Source organism: Podarcis muralis, chromosome 12 (assembly GCF_964188315.1).
Source record: "Podarcis muralis chromosome 12, rPodMur119.hap1.1, whole genome shotgun sequence".
NCBI lineage: Eukaryota > Metazoa > Chordata > Lepidosauria > Squamata > Lacertidae > Podarcis > Podarcis muralis.
The window spans coordinates 29198915-29222401 of NC_135666.1; the positions used below are offsets into that span (position 1 = coordinate 29198915).

Below are 23487 nucleotides of genomic sequence, written 5' to 3' on the forward strand. Positions count from 1 at the left end.
GGTGCATGACACACTCTCCTCAGCTAGTAAATACTATTTGCCAACAACAGACGATAAGACTTCGCACTCCTTCTCCGATTCTTATGCCACGAAATCAATTTCCCTCATAATAAATCTGTAGCTCTTTAACAAGGTGCCGCAAAACTCTCACGCTTGCTTCTGTGCGTCTTGGTTCCCAGCAGGCGCCTGCTGCCAACTATCTCCCCTCTCCCCCCCCCATGAAATATTGAGGGGGCAAGCCCCGCCCCAAGTTGAGGGACACTGTCATTCAAATGGTGCGTGTGCGCCATGTCATGAACCTGGCCTTACCTACCCACCAATCTCTTATTCAAGTTGGCACCCCTGTTCCCCTCACCTTAGGCCCTAATGGCCTGTTTAGGGAAGCTTTTAATGTTTAATGAGTTATTATATTTTAGTGTTTTGTTGGAAGCAGCCCAGAGTGGCTGGGGAAACCCAGCCAGATGGTCGGGGTATAAATAAACAACAACAACAGCAACAACAACAACAACAACAACAACAACAACAATTAATAATAATTATTATTATAACATAGGAAGCTGCTTTATACAACAACAACAACAACAACAATTAATAATAATTATTATTATAACATAGGAAGCTGCTTTATACAACAACAACAACAACAACTAATAATAATTATTATTATAACATAGGAAGCTGCTTTATACCTAAGCCTGACCTTAGTGCTGCCTACACAGACTGGCAGCAACTCTCCAGGGCTTTATACCCAACCCTCTCTGGGATGCCAGGAGTTAGATCTGGGCCCTTCTGCACGCCAAGCACATGCTCTGAGCTGCCGCTTCCCCGCGGAGTGCGGGGACGGCGAGAGTCTGCAGGGGGCGGGCCGGGGAGATGTCAGTGCCAGGGCCCAGGCTGGAGGGAAGCGGCGGCGGCGGCGGCGGTTGCTGGGCGGAGCCAGCCAGGCCGGCGTGAGGCAGCACATTTCTCTCCGCGGCGGCAGCAACAGCAACAGCACCGCCGGATCTCACGCCGCGAAGCAGCAGCAGCAGCAGCTTCATCCTCATCCTCATCTCCCCGGGCAGCTGGAGCCGCCCGGGACGCAGCCTCTCTCTCCAGCGTCTCGCCTTCCTCGGGGGCAGGCTGCACGTCCAGGCTAGGATTAGCGTGCCAAGGTAAAATGCTGAGCCGGGTGCGCGCGGGTCTCTGTGGGTGGTGATGCCCTTCAAGCAACGGGGGGGGGGGGGGAGATGCTGCAGCTAGATCGCACCCCCGTCCCCTCCCTCGGGCTGCAGAAGACCTCTCGGTTTCTCCCGTGCAACCCGAGACTTCCCCTCCATCGGCAGGTCTGGGCTTCAGTCTAGTTCCAGGAGCATCAGCTGGCAAGGGCTTGGTGGGCGGGAGTTATTAGAGTATTGCGGGGTTTATTTTTTTCCGATAGGAGCAGATCGCAAAATAGTGTGGATTTTAATTCCCAGGGGCGCACCCAAAGTCTTCAGGAGGCGCTGCTGCCTGCCCCCATTCAGGAGAGAAATATGTCATCCGAGGGCTGAGGCATCCTTAGGTTGGTCTTATTCTGCTGGGATGCAGCCTATACTGGCGGGAGGGACTCGGGACAAGATGGCTATTCTAATTCCCCCCCGCGGGAAGAAGAGGATTTTATCGGATTTGTCACTGCTTTGAAATGTGCAGTGCCTCAGCTTCACAGCAAAAAAGAAAGAAAAAAAGCCTCCATATTTTTTGCGTTTCCCAAAACCAAATACCTGCTGTGCTGCTGAGAGAGGAAAATGGAAGTGCTGCTATTTTGGGAACGCCTCGTTTTGGCTCGGCACTGAAGGGGTTAAAACAACCAGGAAATTAAAATACTGTATAGGCACTGGGGGGGGGGGGAGCGAAAACACCCACAAACAAGTCAGATGGATGACCCACCAAGTAGGCAGGATGCAACAACAATATATATTGAGTTTGATAATACTGTAAATTCCAAAGAAGATGAATCTGTGAGTGAGAGGCCATTTTTTCCATTAGCAAGTTTCCCAGTGCAAGTCTATACACATCTACTTCTGATTCCTTTTATCAGTTGTAAAACCCATTGAATCCAATGGATCTGTCTTCCAGGGATAGCATTACATCCTTGGTCACGGATAATGTTTTTAGCTTCTCAGAAGCCCAAAGCTTTTAACTTAACAAGCTAACGTAAAATCTCATTTAACCATTAGAATCCTATTCAGATGTTTGTCTCTTGGATCATACATTCTGAGCTTGGAAAGGAGCAACGCTGTGTGTGTCTGCTTGGAAGTAAGCCCAAGTAGAATTTCCTCCCAAGGCCAACATGACTCCTGTCTTGGATTCAAAAGATACAGATAGGGTGATGGAGACCATTTGAGGCATTTAAATGTTACCCTGCGGCCTCCCCTTCCAGAAAAAAAATCTGGAAACTTATGGCCTGTAGCATTTGGTGGAAGGAATTGAATAAGGTGCATCTTGTCTAATCTCAGTAACCTCATGAGAGAAGAAACTATTCAGGAAAGTTCTCTTTTCTGTTAAGGCAAGGGTGGGAAACCTGTGATCATCCAGATGTTGCTGAACTATAACTCCCATCACCCCATGACCATTGGCCATGCTGCCTGGGACAGACAGGAGTCCAGCAATAGTGGGTCAGGCCAGCTCCCCAATATTATGGGCATGAAAATCCTACCCCTCAAGTCATGCAACTATCCTTTGTTTGCACAGTCATTCTTTTTACTGGCCTCACTGCACTGCTCAGACTACATGTCAGGATCAATATTGCATATACTTATAGTTGCATAGCTATAGATCTATAGTTGCGTTGAAGTATGCAGTTTTAATCCTGGCATTTTGAAATCTGCTACTCCTTTGATTCTGGGGTTGTATGTTCTATGGCTTATAGCAAGGATGAGAAACCTTTATTGGTTCCGGGCAGGAGGCAGATTTTTATCTCTCCTCCCCATTGGGCCAACTTTAACAGGTGGGTGGTACAATCCATCAGTCAATCATCTGGCATCATAGTGACATTGAATGATTGACAGGTGTCAAAGCACAGTGTTTTCCAAATGGGCAACAACCAGCTGGGTGTCAGGCGCTTTGGAAACGCAGTACAAGGGTCATTGCAAACTGTATAGTGCAGTCCACCCTGGAGTCTTTAACTGAGGGAGGGGTTGGAAATTTTATCTTTGAAAAAGTAGCAAACTGTCTCTTGAGGGTGGATCACTATGTAGCCAAAATGGCATGATCCACTTGCAAAAGGGATATTGCCAGGCTTGCGGAAGTCCAAGGTTTGCAGAAGTACAAAATAAACACACACAAAACACAGGGGAAGAGCATCTCTTCTGCATGCAGACATCCCAGGTTCAATCCCTGGCATCTCCAAGGTAGCACTAAGAGACAGCCTTGTTGGAAACCCTGGAGAGCTGCTGCCAGCCAGAGTAGGCAATACTGAGCTAGATGAGCCAATGGTCTGACTTGCTTCCTAACCCCTAAGAGGGGAGGCTGGCTCACAAAGTGGTCCATGATAGCAAAAGACTGACTGACTGTTGCCATTGATAGAGCGTGTGTGTGTGTGTGTGTGAGAGAGAGAGAGAGAGAGAGAGAGAGAGAGAGAGAGAATGAAATGGAGTATCCTGGACAAGAGCATGACTGGCTGGAATCCTGAACAGGTGCACTCTACATTGTTTTGGTCTCATTTGTGTTAATCTAATAGACCTCTTGGAAACATAGAAGGACTCTGGATTTGGGGCAAATTTGGCTGTTGATCCTCAAAGAGTGAAAGCAGGCCAGGGAAAGCTGTAGAGCTCTGGCACCCACTCTCTTGAGCTGGTTTTAGGTAGCAGTGGCCTTTACCTGGGCTCCGGGTACCAGAGGATCAGGTAACATTAATGCACACAGCAACACTCCCATCTATCCCTTAAAACTGCTTGAGGGTTATGCAGTTGCATGTGGTTCCTGTGATAAACACTGGTTTATTTTGGTCAACTGAAAGCTTTTTATGCTTGAGGACCTGATGAAACATGTGCCAGGAGTGCAGCAAAGCAGGATAAATTGGGCCGAATGCACAAGCATTGTGCTTGCTCATGCTAAGACCTAATGAGCCAGAAATCCTTGCTTGTTGTGATGTGCGAGCACTGCCATTGCCTTCTTTGAAACAGAGGCAGCAACTGTCTTCTTGGTTATAGAGCTGTCCTTTCAGAACTAGCTAGGGCCAATCTTGCAGGTCGATTACTGTTGTTCGCACCCATCTGTCTCGGGAGACAATGGAGGAGTGCACCTTTGAGGTGGGGTCAAATTATTGGAAGGTTGCAGCACCTGCTGTGGCTGTAGAGACTGATGTGGGAGAGATGTTTTCTTGCAGCTGGGGCAGATAAAGGTGTCTGGCCATGCTGCCATGGTGTTTCTCCTCTCTGCGCTGTCTGTCTCTAGGCACTGTGGTCATCTGCAAAGGATACCCGCATGATGGGGTTGTCAGCCTTCATGTTATGTTTGCAGACATCTTTATAAGAAGAGTTGGTCTGCCAGTGGGTCTGGTGCCTGAAGCCAACTCCTTGTCCTTTAGGTTCCTGCCATCTTCCATTCTGTGGACGTGACCAATCAGGTCAATTGCTGGGTGCCTAAAAGCAGTGCTGGGGAACCTGTGCTCTGCGTATGTTGTTAGACTCCAACTCTCATCAGTCCCATGCAGCATGTCCAATGGTCAGGAATAATGGGGGAGGTACTGGACTACACCCCAATTTGCATAAAATTTGCATATATATGAGAATCTGGGAAACTAAGAGAGAGTGGATCTGATCTCATCAGCATTGTGCCTTGCAGTGCATTCAGTTGCCCTACAAACAAAGTTTTGTTAAAAAAACAATTACTTAAGTTTTAAAAAGGAAGGGAAGGAGAAGGAGTTGTGAGGCTGGCCACAAAATACATGGGTTTCAAATCGTTCGCCCCCACAACAAAACCCTGCAGCCAAGGCATCATTTGATAGTAGAAATTACAATGTGATTGTGCGAATTAGCCTGAGGAATTGCTTGATTTGGTTCTGCTTTGTCCTCTTCTCAATTAAAATTAAGAAAAACTAGACTGTCTCAAGCTGCATAAGTTACTTGAAAATGGAAAGTGGTCTTGAACATCTGATTAAACTAAAGCGGTGGTGCTCTTCAGGTGAACAGTGCATCCGTCACAACAGGGTCAATAATCATGGATCAAATGGTCACCTGTCATGACAAACCATGGCTGAGTATTCTTGCTCCAGACACATGGGAATAGGAATAGGAATGGGGGTCACACACAAGCTGAAGGGCTGCAGCAGCTTGTTCCTGTACACACTTGTTACACTAAACCATGGTTTAGCATGACATATTAGCATTACTATTAAATTTATATAAAATATGTATTTATAAATTTATATAAATTGTTAACTCAGCCACTGTCGGCATGGGAAATCTTACGTGAGGAACATTTTATGCAAGTCTCCATTTCAGAAATCTCCTACTCAGTAACAATTCCCCATTATGAATTGCATGCTGAGGTCTCAATTTTTTTTGCACATTTTACATCATAAAATCAATGGGATAGATCAGTTTCAGAAAACCATTAACTCCACTTGATGTGCTTGTCTGAGATAATAGTTTCTGGAACAATATTTAAAGTTCTCCAGAGATTGTTCCTGCTAGTGACAATAATGGCAGTGACTTCAACATGACTGCAATTAATAAGTCTATGGTGTGGTCCAAATTATCAACTAAGCTACCTAGAACTGTGCGAATTTACGGTAGGTTGTAATCCTGTGCACACTTGCTTTGGAGTGAGCCCCACTGAACACAGGCACTTACTTAAAAGGTTTGCTTTGTAAATATCATCAGTGTTCATACTGAATCCCAGCATGCCATCAGATCATAACTGCCAATTTTTCTTCTTCCATGATGTTGCACATTTCCATTTCTACTTCTGTGTAATGTTGCTTCAGATCTTTCAGATAATATGTTACTTAGTTCTGGAACCATAAAATGAATTTCCCTGAAACATGAGAATACACCTTTCCATATGATCATCTCTGTAGCTGGAAAACAGGGAAGGCTATCTTGATTAACCTGCAGAAGATTTAATGAATACTCTATGGACTTTAATTGATCTGTACAATTTGGGTGATGGAACAATATTTAATCTCAATTTGACTATTGTTAAATTTTGATGACATCACAACACTGCGTTGTGTATGTTCATTTCAGTTCCTGGGCAGAGGAGGCTACTTTCCCTTGTGCTGGGTACATCTGTTGCTCTCATGCAGTTTGTTTTTTCGTTCTTAAGTAAGAAACTTCACAGTGTAAAACTATAAACAGTAAACTGTTACACAGCAAAGTAACATTCCCCCCCCCCCTTTGGTTACAATGAGAATAGAATATACTTTTCCAGCCCCTTATTGCTGACACCAAGAACTGCAGATTATAATGAAGACCCCACAAGCACTGCCCTATAAATGAAACCCAATCTTCATAATGTCTGTTTATGACCTTGCTTGCTAAGAATATTTCCAGGGGCAGGGTCTTGAGTTTTTTATATAGTGTAGGAAATAAAATTATCCCCTACAATTCCGGTTTCACTAGCCCTCTGATCACAAATATCTGATGAATCAGCTGCTTTGTTACTGTTGGTTTCTAATGCTTATTATACCAATAACAATCTATGGACAACCCTGCAGGGCTTTCCCATGTTTTTGATTAAGACAAGCCTAACTGCAGCCAACATAAAGCATACAAGCTCTTTGGATCTTACTTTTGTAATGTCTTCTTCAAACACAAAAAGTAGTTTTCCTTATTTGTCCTACAATTCTAGATATTTATCATAGTACTCTATTCCAATACCTCTCTGCCTGTGGCCATTGCTCCCCAAAGTGCACATCAGTTCATTCCCCCCACATCCTTTCCAACAGTTTGGGGAGACAGACTTAGCTGTACATAGTTCCATCTGTGCAACATTTCCACAGGTTTCTTCCAATTGTATGCTGACCACAGATTTCACTGGCTTTCTGCTTCTTTGGAGTTATTCCCCCCCCCCCACAAATCCTTTCCCCAAATTATCTTGGTACCCATTACTGTTTCCACTAACATCAAGCATTTTCAATTTGCCATTTGTTGTAAAACCTTTGTTGCCAACAGCCTAGTTTTAACACCCATGATCCTAAAACATGGAAATACATTACACTTAAAGCAGTGTGACAAAGGTTCCATGCCATTTTTTGGGGTGGGGAGAGGAGCGAATTAGAACACCAGTAGTCAGCTTAATGGGATGCGGGTGGCACTGTGGTCTAAACCACTTAGCCTTGGGCTTGCCGATCGGAAGGTTAGCGGTTCGAATCCCCATGACGGGATAGTAGATAAATAGGTACTGCTCTGGTGCGAAGGTAAATGGCGTTTCCATGTGCTGCTCTGATTTCACCAGAAGCTGCTTAGTCTTGCTGGCCACATGACCCAGAAAAACTGTCTGCGGACAAACATTGGCTCCCTCGGCCAGTAAAGCGAGATGAGTGCTGCAACCCCAGAGTCGTTCGCGACTGGACTTAACTGTCAAGGGTGCTTTACCTTTTTTAGTCAGCTTTATGCTCTTCTTTGCATCGTTCCCCCTATCCAACATTATAACTGATTTTATTTAGATAGCATTCATTTAAAAACATGTTTACAAAATATAATCTGAGAAGTACATGCAAGAAGGGGATGGGTCTTCCTAACGTCAAGCTTCCTAGAACGTTTTCTGTGTCTCTGTTAACAAAGCCTGCATTGAACAGACATACGACGCATTCAGTTTCCCCATAGTGGGCCTGCATTGTACATTTAGGCCATCACTGCAGGGATCAATGAGGTTACCAGGTCAGCTGTTAACTGGGACAACTATGAAACTGTTATTGATTTTCTAAACTGCGACATCTGCAATTTTTGCATTGTCTAAACAAGGTAAAGAGAGAGAGATAGGTAGCATTCTTAGTTGTGAATTACGGTATCTGTGGAATCTTTATACACTAATAGCAAACTCATTTTCTGAATCTGAATCCCTTTTCTGGTCAAAATGGCACAACAGGATTTTTGGGTGGTGGGGACAATGACCCCCTGCAGAGATATAAAACATCCTTAGGAAAAACGAACAAAGGGAGTGCACTCAGCAATGCCCTATTGAGGACTGAATATGTCCAGAGGCATGGCATGCTTACTTTTGGTTGGGGGCAAGGAGATTAATGGATTTCCACGGAGATGGAACAGAATGGAGTATACTGGAAAAGGGCATAACAGGCTGGCTGGAACCCTGAACAGGAATATGGCACAGTGCAGCATTTTGTTGCAGGTCCCACTATGGCTGCAATCATAGAATCATAGGGTCATTGAGTCCAACCTGCTGCAATCCAGGAAACTTAACTAGATTATATATGACATGGTCATCTACAACCTCCTAAGGGAGTCTGTTTTACTATCGTACAGCTCTTACTGTCGGAAAGTTCTTTCTGATATTTAGTCAGAATCTCCTGTCTTGTAACTTGAATCCATTGGTTCAAATCCTTTCTTCCAGAGCAGGAGAAAACAAGCTTGCTCCATCATCCATGTGGCAGACCTTTAGATATTTGAAAGTGGATATCGTATTTCTTCTCAGTCTCCTCTTTTCCAGACTAAACATACCCAGCTCCTTCAGCCGTTCCTCATAAGGCTTGGCTTCCAGACCCTTGGTTGCCCTCCTCTGCACAAGTTCTAGCTTGTCAATATCCTCCTTAAACTGTGGCACCCAGAACTGGACATAGTACACCAGGCATTTAGTGCATTGGTTTAACGGGGGGGTGGGGGTGTTGTTGGTTTGTTCTTAATTAAGAAACTTCACAGTATAAAACTATAGACAGGAAACTGTTTTACAGCAAAATAGCATCACATTTTTTCTTTTGCTGCAATGACAACAGAACATGATTTTCCAGTCCCAATTTCTAACATTTTGGGACCTTCCAGCTATGAGCACTTGCCGCTCACCATGGAACATTTCTGAAAGTCACACATCACAGCACCAATCCACTCCATCCTGAGGAAACATAACCATAAACCATTGAATTGCATCTTTTCCTTCACAGATGGCTCTTAGATGCACCATCACTGGAAGGGTGAGGGAGTAGGGTTACCATATTTCTAGAAGTATAATTATTTTGCTCCTTTCCCTGCACCTCCCCACTCCCCCAACTCTGCTCCAGAAGGAACAAGTATGCTTCTGAATACCAGTTTCCGGGATCCACAAGTGGAGAGAGTGCTGTTGCACTCATGCCCTGCTTGAGGGCTTCTTATCAGATTGGCCACCATGAGAAAAACTGAGGCTGCTGAAGAAGCGAGAGACCATTCATGGCTGTGATTCCTAGAAGACCTGCTCCTTGCCTTTCGGGCCTTTTCCCACCTGGCCTGGGAGGGCGGGGCCTGGACTGACTCCCGCCCCAGAAGCTGAGGATGCCAAACAGAAACTTGAGCTGAGATATTGCTTAGGGGGTTTTCGCCGGAGGGCAAAATGGTTGTTGTTAATTTTTTGCACCTTTATTAGGTATCTTATGATTAATGTGGAAATTTTTCAGTTTGGGTGTGTCCTTTCTGGTGTTTTGTTTATTGCTTATGACTACTTTTGTTATGTTTGTCGTTAACATATCTTGTTTATTTGTTTGCCACCCTGAGCATGGTTTTAACTTAGGAAAGGCAGCATACAAATAAAATGATTGATTGATCAGGATGCTGGATTAGACTGGCCTTTGGTCAGATCTAGCCAGTCTCTTCACAAGTTCTTATAATGGGGGTTCCTCTGGAACAACATGGGAGGTGGCATAGGCGAAAGGGGCTTGGCAAAAATCATCTCCCTTCCATTCACAGAAGCCACCACCAGATCAAAGACTCTTCCATGAATGGACGGCACACCCATTGGGCGCAACCCATTAGCTCTGCTGGGAGCTCATTAAAAAAACAAACACTATTAACATTTTCAAACTTTTTGAACCAAATGATCCGAAATCCTTACCAAACACTACAGCGTTTTAATGATGATGAAATGGCCTATTCTTCTCTTTGGCAAATGTCCACAAATGCTGTGTGTCACCCTTTCACTGTCTTCTGAGTTGTAGGAATCAACAGTTGTGCTGACGAGACAGAATGGCATTGTGTGGAGGACAAAAAGGGTGATGTCACTGTGCATTTGTGCTGAGACGGCCTGTGGGAAAACTGTGCCATTCTTTCCCATCTATTCTCCGTCTCTGGAGGAAGGCAGATCACATTACTAATGAGGAGGCGGAGGGAGGGAAGCACAGAGTCTGGCTGATACTACATAGTAGTTCTGTGTAAATACTCTAAAACCCCAGACTGCATTCCAAACAGCAACTTCATGCTGCCATTTAGAATCACAGCCAATTGAGTAACAAAGGCTAAGTGCTCACCACACATTTAAAGCACATTACTTTCCACAATGAATCCTGGGAGGCGTAGTTTACCCTGCACAAAGCTATAATTCTTGGCACTCTTAACAAACTACAGTTTCCAGGATTCTTTGAGAGGTGGAGCCATGTGCTTTAAATGTACACAGCCTAAAACAAGGGTGGGGATTTTTTGTCAGCCTGTGGGTTGCATTCCTTGTGGACTATCTTATGGGGCAGTGGATGTGACTCTTAGGTTCAGTAGGCTATAGTCCAGCCATGCAAAAGTCAGAGGTTCCTACCTGTACCTGTCTCCACCAGGCAAGCAAGTGGCGTTATAGTTTGACAAGTCAAGAACTACACCTTCTCTCTGCTTGCACATGCATGCGCGTACACACACACACACACACACACACACACACACACACACACACTTGTGTCACTGGGAATGGGTCTAGGCACTCTACCCCTAAGGCTATGAGACACTTGTGTCAACGCTGCAAGTGACAGACTCCAACTGTGGATGTATCTTTGGAAATATCTTCCTGCAAAGTTGCCAGCACAGTTTAAAAAGTGTAGCAGCAGATCTAGTGCATGGAAGAAATTGCATACTTTTCAAGTGTCCAATTCTCCAAGGACAGACCTGGAATTACGGAAGCCATCCCGGTTTCTGATTTGATCCCGGAATGTCCCAGTTTTCCTTTTTCTTCCTCTCCACGTCTCGGAGTACAAATGGTGCAAAAACAGAGTCCTGTTTATACTGAAAATAAAATACCTGCACGAAATGAAAGAAATGTTGACACTGGCATACAAAGCACTTGCTATAATTTTGAAGGAAAATGTAACGAATCCACTTTAAATTCTTTAATTGCAATGCTTCCGCCACTTTTTAGGAAATGCATGGAGTGTTTTTTTCTTTAGTGTAAATTGAGCCTTTCACACACTACTCAGAACTAAGACCCAATGAGTTCAATAGGATTTACTATTGAACTGTTCCTGATCATTCTCAGTTTCCATTATTATTATTATTATTATTAAGTCATCTTCCAGCTAATTTTTTTTATTCCATTTATCTGCTGAAGGTGTTGCACACGATCCCTTCCCTCACACATTTTTTCTTTTCCTGATGTAGAAGAGAATGTCTCTATTTCATCTGAGAAATGTTGAGGTATATGAAAGTGATGTCTCGTAAACATAGGGCAACTTAGGAGAAATGTCGTCTTCTGGATCAGGGTGGAATATTTTGTTTGTATGATGATTGTAATATGTTGAAAATTAAAGAGAAAATGAGGACGAGGAAGAAATGCATTTTTCATAGTTACATTGGGCATATCGGATTTCCTGTCAATGTAGCCTTGTCACCCTTTTAAAATCCCTTTTTGCACCCATTACAGAAAGGGCCCTTAGCAACATGGATGTGGCATTAGCATTGATTGAGTCAGAGCTCTGCTAGTGTAATTGAGCAGTGAGGCATAATGCAAAACTAAAAAGAGAGTATAATTGGTTGTCGCCCTGAGTTTCCTCAATGCTTCTGAGGGCAATCTTCGCTCAGCAGTGCTTTTGTACCCATAATGATGCCATTACCTGACCCTCTGTAACAGTTCTCACATTGATTTTACTGTTCCATCTCTTCAACCTTCCCTACCCTGAATCCAATTTCCCTTCTTCCCTTTTAACCGATAAAGTAGTTAATCATCTGTGTGATGTTAATGGTGATTTAGGCTAACCACGGTATACCACAAACCACAGATTGGGGTGGATTTCAGATCTTAGGCTGGCGGGGGGGGGGGGGAGGCTAGTTATTCAGAACCAAAAGTTTTGCTCAAATTAATGCTGATGAGAATTTGACCACAATTAAGGCTTAGGAGTTGCTCCCAGAAGAGAAGGCCCTTTGATGTAAGGAGCCATGTATGCCCCAAACTGGCTTCTATTAGTTAACAATGGTTAATAGGAATCAGAATTCAGTGGTTTGTTTTTTGGTTCTGGGTGAGAGAACCTTGTTGGGGTGTGGAAAGAGAATTTAAAGAGTATATTCACATTAGTGGCTTGAAACATTTGCACGGAGTTGTTCACATCAGAGAGGGGCAGGAATCACCACCCAACACCCACAGTCCTTTGGGTTTTTCTGCCCCATAGCCCTGGCTCCCAGAACTCCTATTCATCAAACTGTCGCCTGCCCTTGTGTGCTCATCTGGGCCTGAGTGATGGCTGTTAGGGGGTGTTCGCATTACCACTCACTCTACATCCGGTTTTCTAATTGGAGTGAAGCCGGTTTGAGAAAAATGCATCAAACAGCAGAATTTGCCAAGAAACTTCAGGATTGATATGGATTGCGGCTGACATCACGTGAGTGCAGCTTCAAGAATTAGCAGTGCAAGTGTGGCATCTGAATATAGACTGCATTTTTAATCAAGGCTTATATTGGCTTATATTTTGATCAGGTTCATAAAGTCTAAAAGGGGCTTAAATTCACAAATGTTTCATGCCAGGCAGAGAAAACCTTGGCCATTCTCCTAAGACAAGGGGCCCCCTTGATTTATAGCAGGAAAATAACTTTCAAAGTCGTAAAAGCTGGAATTACAGACTAAGAGCGAGGACATTGACCTACATGTTACAGAAGATAAAAAAAGCAGAGATAAACATAATTAGGAATGAGTAAAATGATACCAATATGCCTCCCAGTAAAATGAGCCAGATCTTCTTCCTAAGGTTAAAAAGGCCAAGAGCAATGGAGAAGCATCTAGCTGGCAGAAAAAGAGCATTTCTGGGAAGTCTTTTTTAAAGGCAGTTTCTTTCTTAAACTGAGAGAGTTAAAAGAGCAATAAATATTGGGAACAGCTAAAGAGGAGAGCAGATGGCTGAAGGGGGGGGGTAAACTGAAGGGGTTCCTTTTAAAAGCTGTTTTTTACTGAGTTCCTTCCGTTCTACTTTGAGAAGCTTTATTCTTTTAAAAGGTTACCTATGATAATGTATGAAATATATTAGCTTAAATATATTGGCTTAAATGTAATTATGCAAAGGATTTAAGAAATGCTAGATTCTTATTTCATATAGTTGTAAGAGTTGTATTTATCCTGAAATTAAGTCAGTCACCAGCCTAGCCCCCTGCCAGACAGGAAGACGCCATCTGGGCGCTCCTGATATATGGTTGTCAGACATTTGTTTAGAAACCTTCAAAATGAAGGAGATCTTTCAATGTTGATGTGAAACTCAAGATCCTTGACATATGTTTAAGATAAAAATTTAAGATTAACCATTTGTTTTAGAAGGCAATAGGGCAAAGAGGGCAAGAGGTGAGCTGGTAATTAATATTCCTTGTTGAGACACATGTAAGATATATTACTACTTATTTGTCATTTATAGATGTAACAATATATAGCTCTTTGTGCTCCTTATAAGGACAGGAGGATATGGGTGTATCTTTTGTGATTGGATATAGCAGGCAGCCAATAGGAAATCCAACCAGGCTGATTGGACAGATGCAGCCACAGGAGGAGCAAAGGGGGCTGGATTAAGGGAATATAAGTGCTGGCCATAATGGCAGGAGGCCAGGCCAGAGCTTGGTAACCATATACCACTGTGCCTCTCATTTATTTGTCTGACAAATAAATTATTATTTTAATTTCTCTATTGCTGCGTTGAATATTTCATTCCAGCTAAGCGTTAACCACAAGCAGGGTGCTACATTTTATGGTGCTCCTGTGACTCGGATAAGTGGTCTGCTGGAACGCAGCCCCTTCGCTCTACTGAGCAGGGTACAAGAGAGAGGATCTCTAAACTGCCTACCCAGCGCGCATGGGAAAATTTTTTCCAGGGGAACGCAGCAGTCTCGTCTGTCTGATACCCTGCTCACTGGCGGCGACGGACCGGGGGGAAACGGAACCAACCAAGGGGTAAGTGCACAAAGGGATTTTTGGCCCTCCAATTAATTGGGAGGAAGAGAAGTCTTGATCAAACTTCTGCGTCTCAGTAAGTGGGAACTGAGTACGCTAGGTGGTTGGGTATATCAGATGGTGGTCTGGTGGGGGAAAAGGGAAGAATGGGAGGTAGAGTGTGGTGAAGTATCTTGCGCATTGTATGTGTGAGAAAGTACAGAGCAATCTGTAGCTGACCTGAGTGTGGAGTGGGTAGTACTTCGGTTCCCAGTGAGGCGACTCCATCTGGGCAAGGAAACCCACGAAGCGTGTGTGTGAGTGACTGAGTGGATACTTCACAGGGCCATACAATGGGAGTTGGGGGTTCAAAGGGGGGAAATACACCTCTTGAATGTATGTTAAATAATTTTAAGAAAGCCTTCTCAGGGGCATATGGAGTCAAAATGACGCCAGAGCGCTTGAGAACGTTATGTGAACTAGAATGGCCAAAACAAAATACTGGATGGCCATCTCAGGGAACTTTTGATATAAATTTAGTAAGCAAACTTTGGTCTAACATCACCAAAGAAACTGGAGGGTGCCCAGAACAATTTTCATATATAGATTCCTGGCTGAGCACATTAAATAAAAATCCTCCATGGATAAGGGAATGCAAAGTCCAACGATGCAAATTATTGGCTGTAAAAGCCGAAGCTAGGAAAGGAATCTTGCCAAATAAACTCAAACCCATTTTTGAGGGACCAGAGGAAGAGGTGCTTCCACCTCCACCCTATGCTCCACATCGAAGGGAGCCTAATCCAAACCCTCCACCAGTTGTAACCCCAAGGCAAGAAAGTGGAACGAATAATGGGGGTAGAGACACAGAACTTGACTCCTTGATAGATTATGATAAATATCTTCAGGAGGCATTGGAGTCCTATAATGAAGCCCAAGCAGAAGTGGTTATTCCATCTGTGAGTCCCAGTAGAACTCCATCTACAGTCTCTTTTAGTGGAACAACTGATTGCCTACCCCAAACCCCTGTACATCCAAGTCCTAGAGAATTATTACAGAAGTTACAGGGAGACCTTAATCGGTCAGCAAGCAATACAGCCAGGCGTATTAAGCTGCTAAAAGAACGCCTTGGGACAAATACCATCCCCTATGATTTGAGGCCCCTAGAGCAAAGCGAAGAGAAAGATCACGTAGTAGCCCCTCTCAGAAGAGTATTTGATGCACTTGAGGAGCCTGTGCTGGTTAACGGGCAACCCGGACCAAGGCCACCTCGAACTTCGACCCTTCAGTACATTCCATTCACAACTACGGATCTGATGAATTGGAAAACACACACCCCATCTTTTGCAGAAAAACCTCAGGCTATGATGGACTTGGTGACTTCAATAATAAATACTCATAGTCCTACTTGGACAGATTGTCGCCAGCTTCTGAATACTCTGTTCACCACTGAGGAAAGAAGAGACATAATTGAAAAGGCACAGATATATTTGCGTGAGCAGGCCAGAGTGGGAAATATTTTTAATATTGACCGTCATCTCCAAGATAACTTTCCCTTGGAAGATCCTAATTGGGATCCAAACAATGCAATTCATCTGGCCAGACTTACCACTTACCGCCAGACGCTTGTGCAAGGTATCCGCAGGGCATGCCAGAAGCCCACTAATATGTCTAAAGTCTCAGAAGTAGAACAGAAACCAAATGAGAGTCCGGGAGACTTTTTAGAGAGGCTGCAGGAAGCCTATCGTATATGGACTCCTTTTGACCCTGAAGCCCCTGAAAACAGTAGAATGATTACTGCTACATTTGTGGCCCAGTGCGCTTCTGACATTCGTAAGAAAATTCAGAAATCAGAAGGATGGGAAGGGATGCTGATGAGCCAAATTATGGCCATTGCACGCCGAGTTTATCGGAATAGGGATGAGGCTGAGAAGCAAGAGAGGAAGAAGTGGCAGAAGGAAAAGATGGTAATGCTAGCCACAGCAGTGAAGCAAGACTACCGCCCCTTAAATGGAGGAAGAGGGCGGGGAAGGAATCCACCACTGGGAAGGAATCAATGTGCGAATTGCAAGAAGGAGGGTCATTGGAAGCGGGAGTGTCCTGAACCCCTGAGGTTGGAAGAAGTACGCCCAGGCCCAGGCCCAGGCTCCGGCCCAAGAAACCAGGGACGGGGACGGGGAATGATCCGAAATGGAAGATATCAGAGACCTGGACAAGGACAGAGTAGAGACAATTTCATTGGACTGGCAGAGGAGGATTTTACCCAAGACTAGGAACGACCGGACTCCATAAAGTTAGGCTTCCAGGAGCCCACGGTCACGATTCAATTAGGAAGCCATTTAATAGACTTTATGATTGATACTGGGGCTGAATACTCAGTACTCCCAGAACTATTGCAGAAAAAGGCATCCAAAAGTGTAGTCATTAAAAGTGCCACTGGTCAGTCAGCTAAGAGGTCTTTCCTCCAACCTTTGGAATGCCAGATTGGGGGACATCGTTTAACCCATCAGTTTTTGTATATACCTGAGTGTCCAATACCTCTCTTAGGTAGAGATATGCTGTCCAAACTGCAGGCCCAAATCACCTTCACTCCTCGAGGTCCAGAAATGAAACTGCCATCAAAGGCAGCAGGAATAATTACCCTCTCAGTACCTAAGGAACAATCATGGCGCCTAATGTCAGCCTTGCAAGTCCAACCCACATTGGATACAGAATTAAACAAGCTCCTCCGAACCCTACAGGTGCCACCAGGAGTATGGGCCGAAAATAGCCCACCAGGAATGGCCAAGAATATAGCTCCAATTGTAGTAACCTTAAAACCTATGGCTACCCCTGTATCTGTAAAGCAATATCCTTTACCCCGGCGAGCAGCAGAGGGCATCCAGAAACATTTGGACCGCCTATTAAAATATGGTCTGCTTAAGCCCTGCCAATCAGAATGGAACACACCCCTTTTGCCTGTTCGGAAACCTGGGACAGATGAATACAGGCCAGTGCAGGACTTGAGGCTCGTAAACCAGGCTATCGAGACCTTGCACCCAAATGTACCAAACCCATATACCCTGCTGAGTTTGATCCCACCAGAAGCAACATTTTTTACTGTATTGGACTTGAAAGATGCATTCTTCTGTTGCCGGCTGGCACCACAGAGCCAACCTATATTTGCCTTCCAGTGGGAAGACCCTTTAACAGGAACAAAAGGCCAGCTAACCTGGACAAGATTGCCCCAGGGATTCAAAAATTCCCCAACTTTATTTGGCACTGCCTTGGCGAAGGATCTAACAAGTTACCCCTCAATACCTGGAGAAAAGGTGGTTCTGCAATATGTAGATGACCTTATACTAGCAGCAAAGGATTTTGATACCTGTAAAGAAGGGACAGAGGAACTGCTCCACTTGCTCTGGCAAGCTGGCTACCGAGTTTCCCAGAAAAAGGCACAGTTATGTTTAGAAAAGGTCAAATATTTGGGCTTTGACATCTCACACCAACAACGAGCATTGAGACCAGAGAGGAAAGAAGCTATTTGCCTTATCAAGGAACCTACCACAAGGAAACAACTTAGAGGATTCCTGGGAACAGCAGGGTTTTGTAGACTATGGATACCTGATTTCAGCAGTCTGGCCAAGCCCTTACATGAAAGCACTCGAGGTGCAGAAAAGGACCCATTCGTATGGGGACCTGAGCAGCAACAAGCCTTTTTAGTTATCAAACAACGACTTATGGAGGCCCCAGCCCTTGGACTGCCTAATTCGGAAAAACCCTTTCAGCTGTATGTACATGAACAGAATGGGATTGCAGCGGCAGTCCTGACCCAGAGATTAGGAAGTTGGAACCGTCCAGTAGCTTATTTGTCAAAACAATTGGACTCAGTAGCAAAAGGATGGCCTCCATGCCTAAGGGCAGTAGCGGCCACTGCAAGCCTTGTCAAAGAAGCTGATAAATTTACCTTCGGCCAGACGATGTATGTGAATGTACCTCATGCTGTTCTGACACTCATGGAATATAAGGGTAGTTATTGGCTAACGAACCCAAGGATGGCTAGATACCAAGGCCTATTGTGTGAAAATCCCAGGATTCATCTACGAGTAGTGAATATGCTCAATCCAGCGACTTTGCTGCCCCTACCAGAGGTAGATGATGAGGAATCACATGATTGTCTCCAAGTAATGGATGAAGTTTATTCCAGTAGACCCGATCTGAAAGATGAACCATTGAAAAATCCAGATGTTGTATATTATACTGATGGTAGCAGTTACCTGCATGAAGGTGCCAGACGAGCAGGATATGCTGTGGTCACCAATGAGGAAGTTGTGGAAGCTGAAGCTTTGCCTGCTGGCACCTCAGCACAAAAAGCTGAACTTATAGGTTTAACTAGAGCTCTGCAATTGGCAGCCGGATGTAAGGCAAACATCTATACTGATTCTAAATATGCCTTCTTAACCCTGCATGCACATGGAGCTCTAGGGAAAGAAAGAGGTCTAATAGGAGCCCACGGGAAGGCCTTGAAATATGGACCTGAAGTAGAAATCCTGTTAGAAGCAGTATGGGCTCCAGAACAGATTGCTGTAATGCATTGCAAAGGTCATGGACGTGGAAGGGATCCAATAACCAGAGGAAATCATGCGGCTGACAAAGCAGCCCGAGAGGCAGCCCAAAAGCCTGTGGGAGGATTTATAGCAGCCCTCATACCAGAGGTAGCTCCAGAAGAAGTTAAACCTCACTATACCCCAGAAGAGAGGAAGTGGGCTGAACAGGAAGGAGCAGTTGTGAAGGACGGTTGGATGATCCTGCCGGACAATAGGATTTATGTACCTCATCATCTAGCAGGCACAATTGTAAGAAATTATCATGAATCTACTCACCTTGGCGGTACTGCAACCAGAGAGAGTCTCAGTCGGAAGTTGTATATTATTAACCTATCACAATTAGCAACTTGCATTTCACAGAAATGTGTTCTTTGTGCTAAAAACAATCCCAGGCAGGGACCGGTACAACCTCCTGGAATCCAACATGTGGGATATGTCCCCATGGAAAGTCTAATTGTGGACTTCACAGAGCTGGTCCCTTCTAAGGGATTCAAGTATCTCCTTGTGTTTGTAGACACTCTTACCGGATGGGTTGAAGCCTTTCCCACCCGAACTGAAAAGGCACGAGAGGTAACTAAGAGACTCCTCACTGAATTGATCCCGAGGTTTGGATTACCTAGATGCATTGGAAGTGATAATGGGCCAGCGTTCATTGATCAAGTAGTACAAGAAGTATGTCGAGTCCTACAAGTGAAATGGAGACTGCATGCAGCCTATAGGCCTCAGAGTTCAGGGAAAACTGAAAGAATGAATCGGACTCTGAAAACCCAATTGGCAAAATTAACCCAGGAAACGGGATTGGGATGGGTAGATGTGTTACCCATAACACTGTTTCGTGTTCGGTGTGCACCCACAAAAAGACTTAAGTTGTCACCTTTTGAGCTCCTGTATGGGAGACCGCCCTCCTTTGTTCAGGATATTCCAGCTGACCTTAAACAAATAGGAGACCATGTGACACAGGGACAAGTGCAATCTCTCTCCCGTGTTTTTGTTTCTCTTAACAGGTGGGTCCTCGAGCGCACGCCGTGCAGCATTGCCGAGCCGATTCATCAGTTCCAGGCTGGCGATAGCGTATGGGTGAAAGAGTGGAAACGTGATCCACTCGCACCTAAGTGGCGTGGACCTTACACCGTCTTGCTCTCTACTCCAACAGCGGTGAAGGTAGCTGAGGTGACCCCCTGGATTCATCACTCTCGTTTGAAGAAGTCCGAAGGCAGTTGGACGTGCAAAGGTGACCCCTCTAATCCTTTAAAACTGACTCTCTCCAAAAACCCCTGTATCTAGCCCTACCGGGAACGGGCTAGGTCACGGGCAACATTAGACGACCGGCCTGCTGCAGCCACAACCTGGAAGCTGGCTGACCTGCGCACGCCTGAAGCTTGAGGAGCATCTGAACCAGCGACTGTGAACGGGAAGATTCTCTTATACAATTGATTGACTGCCCCCTTGTGGAACAATTATCAGAGATATTACTCACTGGGGATCCTTGGGATATATGTTTTGGTCTTGGTGGTTCCCCATTTCTGTCACTGGGGGAATTATATTGGGACTAATAGTTTTATGCTATCACAATAAGGTAATCTTTTGTGGAAGGAATGCATATGCTAGACATCAACATGATTTTATTATTAATCCTGATCCCTTGGGAAGGGGAAGGGTCCTTGAATCTGACCAAATTTGCTAAATATGGATTCAGCCATGACCACAATATGTGGGTAGGTTTAGCTGAAATGGTAGCCAATGTTGCAAATAGGACCAATTGCCTTGTTTGCTCTCTTGGGCCAGATGATTCAGAGGGAGGTATGCCCTTATTACCGATACCATTAGATGCCATTGGTATGGTAAGCGAAATGCCACACCAAACAGAAATACAGAATTTCCCCGGATGGAACTCAACTAAACCATTACGAGTTATACCTGTACAAGGGGAATTCTGTGTACATAAATCATCAGATGCAGCTGATTCTACCATGATAGGCTCTTCTCATTGTCACTATACTTGGGATTATTTTAAGAATAGTCATACCTGGGCACACGGTACTACCTATCGAACTCGGAATACCTTGCCCTGTGCACCTCCTTTTATTCATGCATGGAAAGTGGTATGGAACATAACTGTGACAGAAAAAGGCAATCTAACATACTGCACTGTGAACTCTCTACCTCTTTTGATATTTCGCCTTCTGTACTCCACGTACCAAAAACCTCAGACCCGATGGTTGTGGTGGATATGTGGAGAATGGGCATACAAGAAACTCCCTTCCAAATGGAGTGGGACTTGTTTCCTGGGATGGGTATTACCACCAATGTGGATTATGCCCACTAGTTCGGCCAAGCGAACACGAAGGAATGCTGATATTTCTCGTATAGCAGGAGGAAGTACCCAAAGTTGGAGCGGTACTGATGATTGGCCACCAGAGCGCATTATAGCCTATTATGATCCTGCCTCCTGGAATCCTGGTGAGCTCATACAAGGGGCACGGGATCCTATTTATAATCTAAACAGAATAATTCGATTGCAAGCAGTAGTGGAATTGGTAACCAATGCAATGGCCCAGAGTTTGAGACTTATTGCACAACAGTTGGATGAAAGTAGAGCCGCCATTTTGCAGCTGAAAATGGGAATGGATTATGTACTTGCCAGGCAGGGAGGCCTATGTGGAGTCTTGAACTTGACAGGGAATGCCTGTTGCTTTAACATTTCTGATAATGGTGAGGCAATCCGTGTGTTGGCTACAAAGATGGAGAATATAGCACATGTCCCAGTACAAACATGGGAAGGATGGGATATGGGATGGCTCACCAATTGGTTACCTAATGTCACAGGACTCAAAGGGATACTATTGTCTTGCTTGTTTTTCTTGACAGTAGTGGTAATGGTTTTATGTATGATGCCATGTATCATTTCATGTTTTAGAAGTACAATTAGCAAGATGGTTTCAAATGAAACTCTACCTCATATCATGGCCCTATACAGAGCTTTACCTCAGGAACATGATGAAGGTCAAGCTATCAAGGACACTTGGTATGAAGGTCCTTGAGCTTGAAAGGGGGGAATGTGGCATCTGAATATAGACTGCATTTTTAATCAAGGCTTATATTGGCTTATATTTTGATCAGGTTCATAAAGTCTAAAAGGGGCTTAAATTCACAAATGTTTCATGCCAGGCAGAGAAAACCTTGGCCATTCTCCTAAGACAAGGGGCCCCCTTGATTTATAGCAGGAAAATAACTTTCAAAGTCGTAAAAGCTGGAATTACAGACTAAGAGCGAGGACATTGACCTACATGTTACAGAAGATAAAAAAAAGCAGAGATAAACATAATTAGGAATGAGTAAAATGATACCAATATGCCTCCCAGTAAAATGAGCCAGATCTTCTTCCTAAGGTTAAAAAGGCCAAGAGCAATGGAGAAGCATCTAGCTGGCAGAAAAAGAGCATTTCTGGGAAGTCTTTTTTAAAGGCAGTTTCTTTCTTAAACTGAGAGAGTTAAAAGAGCAATAAATATTGGGAACAGCTAAAGAGGAGAGCAGATGGCTGAAGGGGGGGGGGGGTAAACTGAAGGGGTTCCTTTTAAAAGCTGTTTTTTACTGAGTTCCTTCCGTTCTACTTTGAGAAGCTTTATTCTTTTAAAAGGTTACCTATGATAATGTATGAAATATATTAGCTTAAATATATTGGCTTAAATGTAATTATGCAAAGGATTTAAGAAATGCTAGATTCTTATTTCATATAGTTGTAAGAGTTGTATTTATCCTGAAATTAAGTCAGTCACCAGCCTAGCCCCCTGCCAGACAGGAAGACGCCATCTGGGCGCTCCTGATATATGGTTGTCAGACATTTGTTTAGAAACCTTCAAAATGAAGGAGATCTTTCAATGTTGATGTGAAACTCAAGATCCTTGACATATGTTTAAGATAAAAATTTAAGATTAACCATTTGTTTTAGAAGGCAATAGGGCGAAGAGGGCAAGAGGTGAGCTGGTAATTAATATTCCTTGTTGAGACACATGTAAGATATATTACTACTTATTTGTCATTTATAGATGTAACAATATATAGCTCTTTGTGCTCCTTATAAGGACAGGAGGATATGGGTGTATCTTTTGTGATTGGATATAGCAGGCAGCCAATAGGAAATCCAACCAGGCTGATTGGACAGATGCAGCCACAGGAGGAGCAAAGGGGGCTGGATTAAGGGAATATAAGTGCTGGCCATAATGGCAGGAGGCCAGGCCAGAGCTTGGTAACCATATACCACTGTGCCTCTCATTTATTTGTCTGACAAATAAATTATTATTTTAATTTCTCTATTGCTGCGTTGAATATTTCATTCCAGCTAAGCGTTAACCACAAGCAGGGTGCTACACAAGCACTCTGGATGCTGAGTAAGCAGTTATTTGAACATACCCTTAGATTTTCATGGCCTTAATCAGGCCAAAACAAAAGCTCAGAAGGTGGTCTGGTGAAAAATCATTCAGTTGCCCTTTCAAACTCCAGGTGTTGCTGTTTTTATTCATTAACCTATCAGTTGCCTTTTATACACAACTCGATGTGATTTACAATTATGCCATGATAGTAGTTTAAAAACTGCACAAAAGCAACAAAAGATAGGTCCAAAACCAAAACAAAACTAGGCAGG

General features: G+C 44.1%; 1 protein-coding gene across 8 annotated transcripts in view; it reads left to right on the plus strand.

Annotated features, from left to right (window-relative positions):
* The window catches only part of DYNC1I1 (dynein cytoplasmic 1 intermediate chain 1), a 237002-nt gene that overhangs the window by 36416 nt on the left and 177099 nt on the right, over positions 1-23487 (plus strand). The window contains exon 1 of one of the 8 annotated variants that reach the window (XM_028749825.2): positions 877-1154. The exons of 6 other annotated variants lie outside the window; for them this stretch is intronic. The gene's annotated coding sequence lies outside the window, so the exon portion shown is untranslated. Of the gene's footprint in view, positions 1-876; positions 1155-1379; positions 1544-23487 lie in introns of those variants that run through there. One more of the 8 variants, XM_028749826.2, reaches the window with a different exon arrangement.